Genomic DNA, 16,394 nt, shown 5'->3' with positions numbered 1-16,394 from the left:
GGAATTGTCTAATATCAGATTTCTACACTGGGTTGCTGTTTTATAAAAAAAATAAAAATAACTTCTATTTCATATGAAATCTCGATACATTAGAAAAATTTTCTGAAAATTTATAATAAAATTACTTTTCATCAATGTAGAAAGAATTTCCCTTGGGTGTTAAAATACAGGAAGTGGATTATGTTCTTGTAGTTTGGAAAATGTACAGTCTGCCGACATTGTCTTATAATTTGGTAATCTGCAAAATTACCTGAACATTAAATAATTATACTACTTATCAATTAGGATTTGAAATTATTTGCAAATACATTGTCCTCTGATGTTATTTCAAAGAGTTGATACTTGACCACATAACAAATTTTCACTGTATGTTTTACAGAGGATTTATAAAGTTTCACCTTCCAGATTTTTTAAACATTTATTTTGAATGTTAAAAATATTATGGCTTAGGTATTTTTAAAATTTCTCTTAGAAATCGTCAGTGTCTAGTCTTTTGGCTTCTGGGGAGGATTTACTGAATTGTTATGATGAGAAAGCTCAAGTTATTTTTGTAAGTAATAAATTATAAATAATATAGCACCAATCTATCATTCTTTGTTTCTGTGAGAAGACATTTTTCTTATTTACTTATATCAGTCTTAGTCAATAAATAAAGGGAGGACTCAATTCTAGAGATTTAATTTTTTTGTTGTTAGTACAATTTAGTTTCTTTTGGAGATTAAAGATTTAGGTTTTTTTAAAAGTTTTTTCCCAGAGGGGCGCCTGGGTGCCTCAGTGGGTTAAGCCGCTGCCTTCAGCTCGGGTCGTGGTCTCAGGGTCCTGGGATCGAGCCCCGCATCGGGCTCTCTGCTCAGCAGGGAGCCTGCTTCCTCCTCTCTCTCTGCCTGCCTCTCTGCCTGCTTGTGATCTCTCTCAAATAAATAAATAAAAATCTTAAAAAAAAAAAAAAAAAGTTTTTTCCCAGAAGAATTATTCTAATTTTACCAAGCTAAATTTGAGTTAGAGTTTTCTAAAAACCTTACTGTGTCAAAAAGAGAAATTATGTTGCTTCTTACAAAGTGTAGTGAGAGGAATCGTGTCCCCCCCCAAAAAAAATTCATGTTTGCCTAGATTGTCAGGATGTGACCTTATTTGGAAAAAGACTTTGCAGATGTAATTAAGGATCTTGAGGTGAGATCATCCTAGATTTAAGGTGTCCTTTTAAAAGAGAATACACACAGATACACAGCGAGCGGGACCTGTAAAGATAGAGACAGAACCTGGAGTGAAGGTGCCACAAATCAGAAATGGCCGGGGGCCACCAGAAGCTGGAAAAAGCATGGAAGGATTCTCCTCCAGAGCCATCAAAGAGATCACAGCCCAGCTGATAACTTGATTTCAGATTTCTGGCCTCTAAACATGAGAGAGAAGACATTGATGTTGTTTCAACCCTAGGAAATGAATAAACATGGATAAAAGTGTACAGCAAACTCCTGAGTACCAACCATTTCAAACTTTTATAAAATTGGTTAATTTGTTACGAGAATTCGGAGACAAATGTCTGTAGTCCAGAAGTAGCAGTTTTATCTTTTCTAAGTTCTACTGAAATTGCATGGATTAATGAAGTAAGATCCCTGTCGGTTCCATCATCCCATTTTTACTTTTTTTTTTTTTTTTTTTACATCACATCTCAATAATTTCCTATGCCTGAGAAGTTAACAGGATGGCAATTTATGCCTTTTCTATCCAGTCTTCTATCTTCTGTCTACCCACTCTTCTGTAGTGGGTATTGACTGGAGAAATGTTTAAAGGCAGGCAGAGAAACAGAAGAAACAAAACTGGTGGATGGGTATTTCCACAAATAACTCCAAAGAATGGAGTTTGCTTTTCTTATTTTACACCATTTGCTGTCCTGATAAGGAAAATAAAGGCTTTCCAATATCTATTCAGCAGGTCTTTGACCTCTGCTGATTACCTGTTGGTCTAGGGAGCTGGCTACCTTTTTTTAAATACTGAAGTGAACTCACATAAAACTAGCTGTTTTAAAGTGAACAACTCAGTAGCATTTATTACATTTACAATGTACAACCACTACCTCTAGTTCCAAAATTGACCTTTTGTGTCTGCTCTTACTTACCATATATTTTTTGAGCTTTAACTCCACATATACCACAGTGTGTGTGTGTATGCCTTCGCACATGTGTGTATTTCATATTACCACAGTTTATCCATTCATATGTTGGATACTTGGGTTGTTTTCATCTTTTGGTTATGTGAATAGTACTGCTAAGAAGGTGTGTATATGTATTTGAGTACTAGTTTTCAGTTCCTTTGGCTATATACAAGGGTGGAATTAGTGGATCAAATGACAATTATATGTTTAATTTCTTTTTTTTTTTAAGATTTTATTATTTATTTATTTATTTATTTTTATTTGACAGAGAGATCACAAGCAGGCAGAGAGAGAGGAGGAAGCAGGCTCCCCTAGAGAGCAGAGAGCCCGACGCGGGGCTCGATCCCAGGACTCTGAGATCACGACCTGAGCCGAAGGCAGCGGCTTAACCCACTGAGCCACCCAGGCGCCCCTATATGTTTAATTTCTTTAGGAATTACCAAATCCCTCAGTTGAGCAATTTTTATATTCCTGCCAACAATGCAGAAAGATTCCAATTTATGTCCTCACCAGCACTTATTTCTAATTTTAAGAAATTCTAGCCATCTTTGTATATATGAAGTAGTACCTTGTGATTTTTATTTACATTTCCCTAATGATAAATAATGTTGAGTGTCGTTCATGTGCCTTTTGGCCACTGTATATCTCTTTGGAGAAGTATCTGCGTAAATCCTTTGCTCGTTTTTTAACTGGGTTGCCTTTTGTTGCACTGTAAGAATTCTTTATGTTCTGGATACTAGACCTTCAAAAGATGCATGACTTCAAATATATTCTCCCATTCTGTAGGTTGTCACTTCACTTTCTTGATATTCTTTGATTAACAAAAGTTTTTAACTTTGATGATATCCAGTTTACCTATTTTTTCCTTTGTTGCTCCTGCTTTTGGTATCCTAAGAGTCTGTTGCAAATCCAAGACATGAAGATTTTCTCCTGTTCTAAGAGTTCTATGGTTTGAGCTCTTACAATTACGTTGTTGATTGATTTTTTAGTTCATTTTTGTACATGGTATGAGGTAGGAATCTAGCTTCATTTTTTTTTGCATATGGATATCCAGTTGTCCCAACACCGGTTGTTGGGAGAGACCACTTTCACCAGCTGCTTTTGGACACCACTACAACCCACCCTACGGTAGTCAGTAGCTACAGCTGCAATGCACCTGCTCCACAGCTAGAGAGTTTGCAGTCTAAAAGGTAACAGCCTTGTTCTCATCTCTTGTCATATACCTAAAGAGGAGTCCATGCCATCTAGTTAGGATAGAGCTCCCGAAGGTGAGCAGATAGGGTAGGTGTCAATGTAGTGATGGTTTCTAGGGGTCAGAGACTCTTGTCCCTCCAAGTAACTTCAGACAAGTATGTGAAAAATGCATTGTCCAGATAGCAAAATGAGACTTAGAACCCCAGCCAAAAATAATATTTATCATATTTCCTTTCTGGGAAACTCTCCCCTCACAATTTTCACCCATATGTTATTGGTCAGAAATGTCCCCAAAAGCTACCATTAGCAGCAAGTGAGTCTGGAAAGTGAGTATTTTGCTTTCTAGCCTCTAGAGAAGATAGGGAAGAAGATGATTGGGAATGAGTGTAGAGTGGGCTGTACTATAATCTGCCACAGGGACAGACATGTCCAAGTGTGTTTACAACCTGCTGTTATTATTTTTGTGCCTAGTAAATAAATTCAAAGTTAAGTTCGTCTGTTATTCCATGGTCAAATAAGCTCTTGTTAAGATTCTCTAATATGAGGGGCGCCTGGGTGTCTTAGTTGGTTGCGCATCTGCCTTCGGCTCTGGTCATGATCTTGGGGTCCTGGGATTGAGCACCCCTCTAGCAGAGAGTATGCTTCCCTCTCTCCATCTGCTGCTCCCCGACACTTATACTCTCTCTAATAAATGGGTAGTCTTTAAACAAAATAAAGATTCTCTAATATGAGCATGTTAGGTCCCCAATGTTGGGTCCCCCAATAATGGGTCCATGATTAAAGGAGCGAGACTGATACAAAACGAAGGTAAAGCAAAGCTTTATTTCACGCCAAGCATCAAGAATCAAACAACCGGCCGGGGCCATGCCTCTTACAGAGAACTCGACCCCTCCCTGCCTCACAGACTAACTTTTATAGAGCAAAGGCCATGCAGTTGAGCCTGGCCACACACAGGTAGCCAATGAGATTGCAATACACAGAGAAAGCTGCACAGTCATGCTAGGTCACACACGGGTGGCCAATTGAAATACAATTCACCCCATAGTAGCTATTTGAATTAGCCTATCACCTTAGTCAGAATGGACGCCCAAAAGGCACACCAAGGGCGGGGCCCACACTCCTTGGTAGCTAGAAGACAGTATGGGCCCCCACTGATTGAATGTCTCCACCTGACCTGACCCACCCTTGTATTTGGGCGTTGTTACCTGGGACTGGTTTCCCGGACTTGCTTTTAAGTAAGTTCCCCTGGGGGGGCGGGCAGGGTCAATTTAAGTTTTACTGCATAAACAACAAAATGGCAGTTCAACCGGGGTGGGGCCACTCTCATACTGTAGTTTCAGTCAATAAAGGCTAGATTTAATATATTTACATCTGGCCTAATGGTTAAAACTAGGACTTTTTTTCTAACCTCATCAGAAATTTAAAAAAAAAGACTCTGGAAATGGGGATGGGGATAAAAGCTCCAACTGCTCCTGTCTCTTCTGTTTAGAAACATGAAAAAATTAAAGATGTATTAGCATTCAATAATGTAATTATTATATGGTGGGGATGCTAGGACTTGAATTTCCAAGCCTGAATTGTATTTGTGGCTTTGCCATGCACTAATTGTATAATGTCAGACATTGCACTTCGACTTGATTGAAAACCATTTTCATATTCATGGTCACTGAATTCTAACACTCGTTAGGTAGAGCGGTAAGTGAAGAGGGTACGGTCACACAGCTAGTAGTGGCCAAGCTGGGATTATAAACCAGGTTGTATCTGATGCTCAAATATGTGCTTTTCTCCACTACATGGGTGTGACTCATGCCTAGAAATAATTTGTGTGTTGTGTTTGTCAGGTTAACAACTGTAACAACTTCATTTCCCACACATTACTGAGATAGATGGGGTCCCAAGGGCTCACATGGTTACAAAATGCCTTCAGATGTGAGAATGCTCATGTGAGAAAGAGCATAATAGTGCCTGGATCTGTCTAATGTGTGCACTGTAGTACAATTAGTTCTGTCGTAAGGGGAGGGGCTGTGGCTGATGAGACCACAGCCTGATGTAAACAGACTGGCTCTTTATGAGACTCTGTGTGGAGGAAGGGTCAAACATGAGGGAAAACGGGAGCGTAAGGAAGTGCAGAGTTCTGTGTTTTCTTTTTCAAGATTTTATTTATTTGACAGACAGCGAGAGAAGGAACACAAGCAGGGGTAGTGGGAGAGGGAGAAGCAGGCTTCCCGCTGAGCAGGGAGCCGGATGCGGGGGCTTGATCCCAGGACCTTGGGATCATGACCTGAGCCAAAGGCAGGTAATTAATGACTGAGCCACCCAGGCGTCCTGAGTTCTGTGTTTTCTGACCAGAAAAGAGCAAAATTCAAGGGATTTCTAAGGAAAACAGGTGACAACTAGTTGAAGCTGATTTGAACGAGAGTGGTTCTGAGTTGAAGCTTATAAACCCGGGAAGCCTAAAGCCATCAAAACTGTCAGAACCCTAAAAACACAGACTGATTTCTCCAAGAACCAAAGTTACTGAGAGAAATCTTCAGCCTGAGCTCAGGTTTCAGTTACATTCTGTATAGGGACCAAACACTTTATTTTTTTTTTAAATATTTTATTTATTTATTTGAGAGAGAAAGAGAGAACACAAGCCGGGGAGGGTCTGAGGGAAAGGGACAAGTAGCCTCCGCACTGAGCAGGGAGCCTGACACAGGGCTCAATTCCAGGACCCATGAGGTCACGACTTGAGCCAAAACCAAGAGCCAGACACTTAACTGACAGAGATGCCCAGGCGCCCCAAGGCCAAACTCTTCAGAATCACATCACTAGGTAGGGCCTTCACGGTCTCACCCTTGTCAGCCCTTCTAACCTCTTCCACTTTCTTATATGCACACTGGATTCCAACCCCCAAACCCTAAATTATTTGGGTGCCAATTTGGCTTTTTCATACCTGTGCTTGGCTCTGTTTCTCTGCCCGAAATTCTTTTTTTTTTTTTTAAAGATTTTATTTATTTATTTGAGAGAAAGAGAGAGCATGAGAGTAGAGAGGTCAGCAGGAGAATCAGACTCCCTGCCGAGCAAGGAGCCCGATGTGGGACTTGATCCCGGGACTCCAAGATCATGACCTGAGCTGAAGGCAGTTGCTTAACCAACTGAGCCACCCAGGTGCCCCCGAAATTCTTTTGTCCATTGGATAAATTGTCTTTTCAAGTGTCAGCCTTTGCATGTTGCACTGATTCTAGCCCCCAGACAACGCTGCCCTACAGCAGCCTCTTGTAACTATGTCATAGTGGTTGCCACCTTGCACGGGATGATCTGTCCCTGTGTATGTTGATCTGTCTCTGTCAGATACTGTCATTTGGCTCATTCAACATGCATTCCCAACCACCTTCCTCTATATGGAAACCATATATTCCTCTACATGGAAGTCAGTAAACAAGATGCTTTCCAGAACAGCAAGCTCATTTCTCCAGCCTTAGCCCAGGGGTTGCAGCAGAGGCAGAAGCACAGTGAACATTTCTTTCTGACTTATGGCAGGGAAGTGTACATCACAGACCCTTGCAATGGTCTGGAGGAAGGCCAAATGGTCGTGAAAAGTATTCAATAAGGGAGTCAACTAGAAAGGGGAAAGAAAGGTGACAGTCAGACACTGGGGCAGGTGACATCAGCAAGAGACACTGCAAGACAATATGGAGCTGACTTGCTTTTTCAGGATATCTCAATCTGCATGTCCCACACTTCATATTTATACCAGTTGTGAGCCACCGCTGTAGGTTTATTCAAGGTCTCTTCCACCTTTAAGTGTCTGTAAGCCTATGTTCCTCACTGGGGACAGAATGTGAATATTATTTGGAATCTGATTTACATCGTTCAATCCCTTTCTGTGAACTTTAAAAAGAATTCTTCCTTTAAACATTATAGAAAGAATTAGCCTAATTTACAAGCCATCAAAACTGTCAGAATAAGGGGTGCCTGGGTGGTTCAGGGGGTTAAAGCCTCTGCATTCGGCTCAGGTCATGATCCTGGGGTCCTGGGATGGAGCCCCGCATCGGGCTCTCTGCTCAGCGGGGAGCCTGCTTCCTCCTCTCTCTCTGCCTGCCTCTCTGTCTGCTTGTGATCTCTGTCAAATAAATAAATAAAAAATCTTAAAAAAAAAACCTGTCAGAATGAAAATGAAGGACAGGGATCAGATTTTGTAACTGTCTAGTTAAGTAAAGTATCCTTCATGCAATGGGCTATATTGTTATTTGTCTTTTTTTTTTTTTATTTGTTTTTTGGTTTGGGGGGCGAAGGGCAGAGGGAGAGAGAGAATCTCAAGCGGGCTCCATGTCCAGGGCAGAGCCTGAGGCGTGGCTCAATCTCAGGACCCTGAGATCATAAGCTTAGCCGAAATCAAGAGTCAGACATGTCACCAACTGAACCACCCAGGCACTCCTGTTTGTTGGGTTTTACTTCCCCTCCTTTCCTATAAGAGAATTGTACGTATCTATCTGTCCATGCCCTTGACTCTTAGAGTGTTCTGTTCCCACTTGGTGATTTTCATATTGATTTGGTCTTTGAATGATTAATTGATTTTTTTTTATTTTTTAAAGATTTTATTTATTTATTTGACAGAGAAAGAGCACAAGCAGGGGGAACAGCAGGCAGAGGGAGAGGAAGAAGCAGACTCCCCACTGAGCAGGGAGACGGATGTGGGGCTCAATCCCAGGACCCTGGGATCAGGATGTGAGCCGAAGGCAGATGCTTAACTGACTGAGACACCCGGGCACCCTTGGTCTTTGATTTAGAGTTCTTTTGGCTCTGCCAACTTCTAGACTTTCCTTATTTTTGATGACTTAGACAGTTTTGAGGAGTACCAGTCATATATTTTGTAGACTGTCCCTCTATTAGGATTTGTATGGTGTCTTCTCATGATTAGTTAGAGGTTTGGGGGAGGAAGGTCACAAAGGTAAAGCACCCTTCTCACGTGGTTTCAAGGGTATGTATTATCAACCTGACATCACTGTTGATGTTCATCTTAATCACGTGACTAAGGTAGTGTTTATTAAGTTTCTCCAATTCCTCCATTCCATGCTGTACTCTTTGGAAGAAGTCCCTAATGTGCAGCCTACACTTAAGAAGGGGGAATTATGCTTTCCTTCCTTAAGTGTGGAATAACCACATAAATTATGTAGAATTCATCCACATGAGAACCTTGTCTCTTCTCTTTCATTTATTTATTTATTCAGTCATTTACTTTTGTCACTAAGAGCTCATGGAAACTTATTTTACACTGGGATGTATTCCAGTACTACTTCATTCTATTGCTCAAATTGTTCCAACTTTGGGCCTGGGGGGCCCTTTCAGTTTGTTCCTGTGTCCCCTTGACATCCTCCAGTCATTGCACTTTTTGTTTTGTTTTGAAACATTCTTTATGCTCTGGCAGTGTAAGATACTCTGGGCTCATCTTGTGTATTTCCTGTCCAGACTTAGAATCAGCCACTGGTTGCTTTTATTAGAGGATGGTATTAGAGACCAAGACCTCAGTATTAGATGTATTTGTTGTTACTGACATGTTGTAATTTCTAGGTCCTGGCTGAGAGCAAGAAAATATGTCTGTAGACTAACCTGCACATATACACACAAATTTATAAATATTTCTCTGTGTAGCTATCTATATCTATATTAAGCTACACCTGAATTTATGCTGCTGTTTCTTTTTTAATTAATTAATTTTAAATTTAAATGCAATTAATTAGCATAGAATGTATTACTGGTTTCAGAGGTAGAGGTCAGTAATTCAACTGTCTTTTATAACACCCAGTGCTCATTACATCACATGCCCTCCTTAATGTCCAGCACCCAGCTCTCCACTCCCCTCCAGCAACCCTCACACGCTGATGTTTCTAACTCGAATCCATTACCACATGGATCATCCTAGCCTTCTTGCCTTACTCACCTGTAACTGTCCTCTCCAACAGTAGAAAACCTGGCTCCCACCATCTGCCATTGATTTACTTAATTGTTCAATTCCAGGATACATGTATCTTGACTTCAGAATTGTTAATCCATACCTCAGGCAGCAACTTTATCAGAGGCCATAGAGTACTCATGTACAGTTCCTTTTGTCTTTAGTCACAGACCCCACTCATTTCTAAAGATACTTAGGGGGCGCCTCGGTGGCTCAGTGGGTTAAGCCTCTGCCTTTGGGTCATGATCTCAGGGGCCTGGGATAGAGCCCCACAACGGGCTCTCTGCTTGTTGGGGAGCCTGCTTCTCTCTCTCTCTCTGCCTGTGTCTCTGCCAACTTGTGATCTCTCTCTCTCTCTGTCAAATAAATAAATAAAATCTTTTTTAAAAATTAAAAAAAAAAATAAAAATACTTAAGCCACCATCCTTCCCCCCCTCCAATCTTCTTCAAGGAGATTGTTTCCTATATCTGTAATAGAGTTATATGCTTTTGTTACATTCTGCATTCCATCCTGGAACCTCCCAACTTCCTATATGACTTTTTAAAGATTTGCACACATTAAGGCTTAAGTTTGTGCTGGAAAGTTCTACAGGTTTTAGCAGATGCATAGCATCATATATCCACCATTAGAGTATCATGCAGAATAATTTCACCACCCTAAAAAAAAAAACCCTGCTATGCTTCACATAATCAACACTCCCCCTCCCGAACCTCTGACCTTTTACTGTTTTTACAGCTTTGACTCTTCTAGAATCTCACAAAAATGTAATCTTAAAGTATAGCTTCAGACTGACTGGCTTCCTTCACTTAGCAATATGCATTTAAGGTGTATCCGTATCTTTTTTTTTCTTTTTAAAGATTTTATTTATTTGACAGAGAGAGATCACAAGTAGGCACAGAGAGAGAGAGAGAGAGAGAGTATAGAGAGGAGGAAGCAGGCTCCCTGCCAAGCAGAAAGCCTGATACGGGACTCTATCCCAGAATTCTGAGATCACAACCTGAGCCAAAGGCAGAGGCTTAACCCACTGAACCACCCAGGCACCCCTGTATCCGTATCTTTTTATGGCTTGCTAACTCATTCTTTTTGTCACTGAGTAGCATTCCATTGTACAATCATACCACACTGTATCCATTCACCTATTGAAGGACATCTTGGTTGCTTACAGTTTTGGGCAATTATGAATAAAACTAATATAAATGTATAAGTATATACATTTATATAATGCATAAAAATATATAAAAATATCAATGTATACACATTTTGTGAGATGGTTTTTGGGTGGTGTAAGTTTTCACATCCATCATGTAAATACCTAGGACAATGATTGCTGACTTGTATGGAAAGACTATGTTGTTTATTAAGAAACTGACCAGGGGCGCCTGGGTGGCTCAGTGGGTTAAAGCCTCTGCCTTCGGCTCGGGTTATGATGCCAGGGTTCTGGGATCGAGCCCCACATCGGGCTCTCTGCTCGGTGGGGAGCCTGCTTCTGCCTCTCTCTCTGCCTAGTTGTGATCTCTGTCTGCCAAATAAATAAATAAAATCTTAAAAAAATAATAATAATAAAAAGTAAAATTTCAAAAATCTGGTCCTCTTTATAAAAAAAAAAAGAAACTGACCAACTGTCTTCCAAAGTGGCTGTACCATTTAGAATTCCCATCACTAATGAATATGAATTTCTGTTGCTTCTAATACTAACAACTGGTATTATCAGCTTAAAAGAAAAACTTTTGCCATTCTGATAGGAGTGTAACAGTATCGTATTGTTTTATTTGTGTTCCCTTGATGATAAATGATGTTAAGCATCTTTTCACATGTTTATTTGCTATCTATGTATCTTTTTTGGTAAGGTGTCTGTTCAAACATTTTCTCAATTTTTAACTGGGTTGTTTGTTTTCTTATTGCTGAGTTTTGAGTTATTTTTATATTTTGTTCACAAGTTCTTTTTTTTTTAAGTTTTTTTTTTTTTTTTTTTTTTTTTTAAAGTAATCACTTTATCTAATGTGGGGCTTGAACTCAGGATCCCAAGATCAGGTACTACACGCTCCACTGACTGGAGCCAGCCAGGTGCCCCTTTGTTTACAAGTTATTTATTTATGTATTTATTTATTTTTATTGTATTACGTTAGTCACCATACATCATTAGTTTTTAATGTAGTATTCCAAGATTCATTGTTTACATATAACACCCAGTGTTCCAGGCAATACATGCCCTCCTTAATACCCATCCCTGGGCCAACTCATTATTCTCCCCTCCTCCTCCCCTCCAAAACCCTCAGTTTGTTTCTTGGAGTCCACAGTTTCTCATGGCTCCTCTCCCTCTCCAATTTCTCCCCACTTCACTTTTCCTTTCCTTCTCCTAATGTCCTCTATGTTATTCCTTATGTTCCACAAGTAAGTGAAACTGTATGATAATTGACTTTCTCTGCTTGACCTATTTCACTCAGCATAATCTCCTCTGTTTATAAGTTCCTTATCAGATTTGTGTCTTACAAATATTTTTCTTCCAGTCTATGACTTGTCTTTCATTATCTTCACAAAGTCTTTCACAGAGCAAAAATTTTAATTTTAATAAAGCCCAACATACCAGTTTTACTTTCTGGGATCATGCTTGCATCTAAAACCTCATCTCCAAATCCAAAGTCCTGTAGGTTTTCTCTGAGAAGTTTTTATAGTTTTGCATTTCACACATAGATTTATGATCCATTTTGAATTACTTTTTTATAAGGTCTGAAGATTTTTTTAAATAACTTTTTTCCCCCTCAAGTATAATTTAAATTTTCTGAAAAACTTCAAACATCCTTTGTAATTTTAAACAATATCCAAACATTTTAAATACATGGGATAAAAATGCTTCTAATTAAGTGTTTTTCTTGGTGAAATATTTGTACTATATGGGCGCCTGGGTGGCTCAGTGTAGGTTAAGCCTCTGCCTTTCGTTCAGGTCATGATCTCAGGGTTCTGGGATTGAGCCCTGCATCTCGCTCTCTGCTCAGCAGGGAGCTTGCTTCCCCTTCTCTCTCTCTCTGCCTGCCTCTCTGCCTACTTGCAATCTCTCTCTCTGTCCAATAAATAAATAAAAATCTTAAAAAAAATAAAAGAAAAGAAAAACATTTATAGGCACCTAGGTGGCTCAGTGGGTTAAGCCTCTGCCTTCAGCTCAGGTCATGATGTCAGGATCCTGGGATGGAGCCCTGCATTGGGCCCTCTGCTCAGCAGGGAGCCTGCTTCCCTCCCTCTCTCTGTCTGCTTCTCTGCCTACGTGTGAGCTCTCTCTCTGTGTCAAATACATAAAATATTAAAAAAAAAAAGAAATATTTGTACTATATGAAAGTATATCAATTAAAATGTGCCCTCTCCCTACATATATAGAGAGTATATGTGTATACACATACACATTATTTTACACAAATGTGATCATTGGTTCTAAAACTATTTTTTTTCACTTAATATACTTTAGATGTCTAAATCTGTGCCTATACTCTCACCTCTCTTTAATAGCCATGGTTTTATTTATTTAGTTAGTTATTTTTAAAAATAAGTGGTAGACCTGGGAAATCAACTCCATTCACTTTATTTTGTAATTTTTTAATTTTTAAAAATTCCAATAGAATTAACATACAGTATTAAATTAGTTTCAGGTGTACAATATAGTGATTGAACAGTTGTATAGGCTACTCAATGTTCATCATGGTAAGTGTACTCTTTTTTTTTTTTTTAAAGATTTTATTTATTTATTTGACAGAGAGAGATCACAAGTAGACGGAGAGGCAGGCAGAGAGAGAGAGAGAGAGAGAGTGGAGGAAGTAGGCCTCCCGCTGAGCAGAGAGCCCGATGCGGGACTCGATCCCAGGACCCTGAGATCATGACCTGAGCTGAAGGCAGAGGCTTTAACCCACTGAGCCACCCAGGCGCCCCGGTAAGTGTACTCTTAATCTTCATCTCCTACTTAACCCATTCCCTGCACCCACCTCCCCTCTAGTAACCATCTGTTTGTTCTCTTTTCTCCTTTGTTCTTTTGTTTTGATTCTTCCGCACATGGGTGAAATCATACGGTATTTGTCTTTCTCTGACTGGCTTATTTTGCTGAACATTATACTCTAGATCTATGTTGTTGCAAGTAGCGATTTCATTCTTTTCTTTTAATGTCTGAATAATATCCCATTGCATATATACCACATCGTCTTTATCCACTCTATTTTTATTTATTTATTTAAAGATTTTTTCTCCACATGCTTGACAACACCTGTTGTTTCTTGCGTTTTTAATTTTAGCCATTCTGGCAGGTGTGAGATGATATCTCATTGTGGTTTCCGTTTGCAATTCCCTGATGATGAATGATGTTGAGCATCTTTTCATGTGTCTGTTGGTCGTCTGTATGTTTTCTTTGGAGAAATGTCCATTCATGTTTTCTGCCCATTTTAAAATCTGATTATTACTATCATTATTTGGTGTTGAGTTGTAAAAGTTCTTTATATATTTTGGATACTAACCCTTTATTGGATATAGCATTCATAAATATTTTCTCCTATTCAGTAGATTATCTTTCAGTTTTGTTGATTGTTTCCTTTGCTGTGCAGAGCTTTTTATTTTGATGTAATCACAATAGTTTATCTTTGCTTTTGTTTCCCTTGCCTCAGGAGACATATCTAGAAAAATGTTGTTGCATCCAATGTAAGAGAAATTACTGTCTGCGCTCTATTCTAGGATTTTTATGGTTTTAGTTCTCCCATTTAGGTTCGTATAAAAATAACAGCTTTATTGAGAGACTCCAAATACCATACATTTAAAGTATACTCTTCAGTGGTTTTTAGCATATTCACAATATGTGCAACCATCACTATAATCAATTTTAGAACATTTTCTTCACCTCAAAAAGAAGCCTTGTATTTTTTTCCTTTTTTTTAACTTAAAATTTTTTTCTTTCTTTTCCCCCCCAACTTTCTGTTTCAATTCTAGTTAGTTAATGTATGGTATAATATTGGCTTCAGGAGTGAAATTTAGTGATTCCTCACTTCCATACAACCCCCAGTGCTCATCACAAGAGCCCTCCTTAACACCCATCCCCCATCTAGCCCATCCCCCACCCACCTCCCTCCAGAAACCCTCAGTCTGAAGGAGCCCTGTACATTTAGCTATCACCTCAATAATTCCCAGCCTTCCTAGCCCTAAGAAGCTAGTAATCTACTTTTAGTCTCTAAAGATATCCCCAATCTGGACATTGGATATAAGTGGAATCATACAATATATAACCTTTTGTGACTGCTTTCTTTCACTTAGCATAATATTTTCAAGGCTCACCCATGTTGTAGCATGTACCAGTGCTTCATTCCTTTTTATTGCAGAACAATATTCCATTGATAGATATACCACACTTTTTTCTTTTTTTAAGATTTTATTTATTTGACAGACAGAGATCACAAGTAGGCAGAGAGGCAGGCAGAGAGGGAGGAGGAAGCAGGCTCCCCACTGAGCAGAGAGCCCAATGCGGCTTGATCCCAGGACCCTGGGATCATGACCTGAGCCGAAGGCAGAGGCTTTAACCCACTGAGCCACCCAGGCGCCCCTATACCACACTTTTTAAAACCATTCATCAGCTGGTACACATTTGGGTTGCTTATGGTTGGGCAATTATGAATGATGCTGAACATTCTTGTGCAAGTTTTTACATGGACATACTCATTGATTTGTCTCAGTTACACACCTGGGAGTAGCTTGCTGCGTCATATGGTAACTCAGTGTTTTACTTTTTGAAGAACTGTCAAAAGTGTTTTCCACGGTGGCTGTACTGTTTCATGATCCCATCAGCAGTGTAATATAGTTCCAATTTCTTTGTGTCTTTGCCAACACTTGTTTTTGATTATAGCTATCCTAGTGGATGTAAAGTGGTATCTCGTGATTTTGATTTTCATTCCCCTGATGACTAATGATGTCAAGCATTGTTTCATGAGCTTATCAGACATTTGGATATCTTTTTTGGAGAAATGTTAATTCGGATCCTTTGCCTGTTTTTAAAAAAGATTTTATTTATTTATTTGACAGAGGGAGGGATCACAAGTAGGCAGAGAGGCAGGCAGAGTGAGGGGGGAAGCAGGCTCCCTGCTGAGCAGAGAGCCAATGTGGGGCTCGAATCCCGGGATCATGACCCGAGCTGAAGGCAGAGGCTTAACCCACTGAGCCACCCAGGTGTCCCTGCCCATTCTTAATTACTTAATTAATTAGAGTGCTCAAGGGTATGGATGGGATGGGGTGGGGTAGGGGCAGGGGGGAGGGAAAGAGAGAATCTCCAGCAGACGATTAGCCGAGTGTAGAGGTCCATGCATGGCTTGATCCCACTACTCCAATATCAAGACCTGAGCCAAAATCAAGACTCAGATGCTTAAATGACTAAGCCACCCAGCAGGCACCCTTCTTTGCCCATTTTTAAAATTGGATTTTTTTTATTACTGAGTTGTAAGATTTCCTTACATAATATTATAGATAGGAGTCCCTCATCTGTTATACACTTTGCAAATATTTTCTCCCATTCTGTGGGTTGCCTTCACTTTTTTTTTTTCCCCCAAAGATTTTGTTTATTTATTTGACACAGAGAGAGATCACAAGTAGGCAGAGAGGCAGGCAGAGAGAGAAGGGGAAGCAGGCTCTCTACTGAGCAGAGAGCTCGATGCAGGGCTCGATCCCAGGACTCTGAGATCATGACCTGAGCCAAAGGCAGAGGCTTAACCCACTGAGCCACCCAAGCACACCTGCCTTCACTTTCTTGATAGTGTTTTTAATTCTGGTGAAGTCCTATCTATCTATCTATCTATCTATCTATTTATTTATACTTTTGGTGTCATATCTAAGAATCCACTGCCAAATCTGAGTCATGAAGACTTACCCTTACATTTCCTTCCAATAGTTTTACATTTTTACCTCTTTCATATCCATCCTTGGTCCATTTTGAGTTAATTCTTGTATGTATATGAAGTAAGGGTCCAACATCATTCTTTCAGGTCTGGTGCTGGGGGCAGGGACAATGGTGTACCTCTCTTTGAGTGACACCCTCACTTTAGGAGCTGAGCACTTGGTAGGGAGAGGCAAGCACCCCCGATCTCCAGGCTTGCCTCTATGTG

The sequence above is a fragment of the Enhydra lutris genome, unplaced genomic scaffold, assembly GCF_002288905.1.
Source record: "Enhydra lutris kenyoni isolate GAN:26980312 unplaced genomic scaffold, ASM228890v2 scaffoldscaffold1, whole genome shotgun sequence".
NCBI classification, from domain to species: domain Eukaryota; kingdom Metazoa; phylum Chordata; class Mammalia; order Carnivora; family Mustelidae; genus Enhydra; species Enhydra lutris.
The sequence above is the reverse complement of the archived record's forward strand: the minus strand, read 5'-3'. Positions refer to the sequence as shown.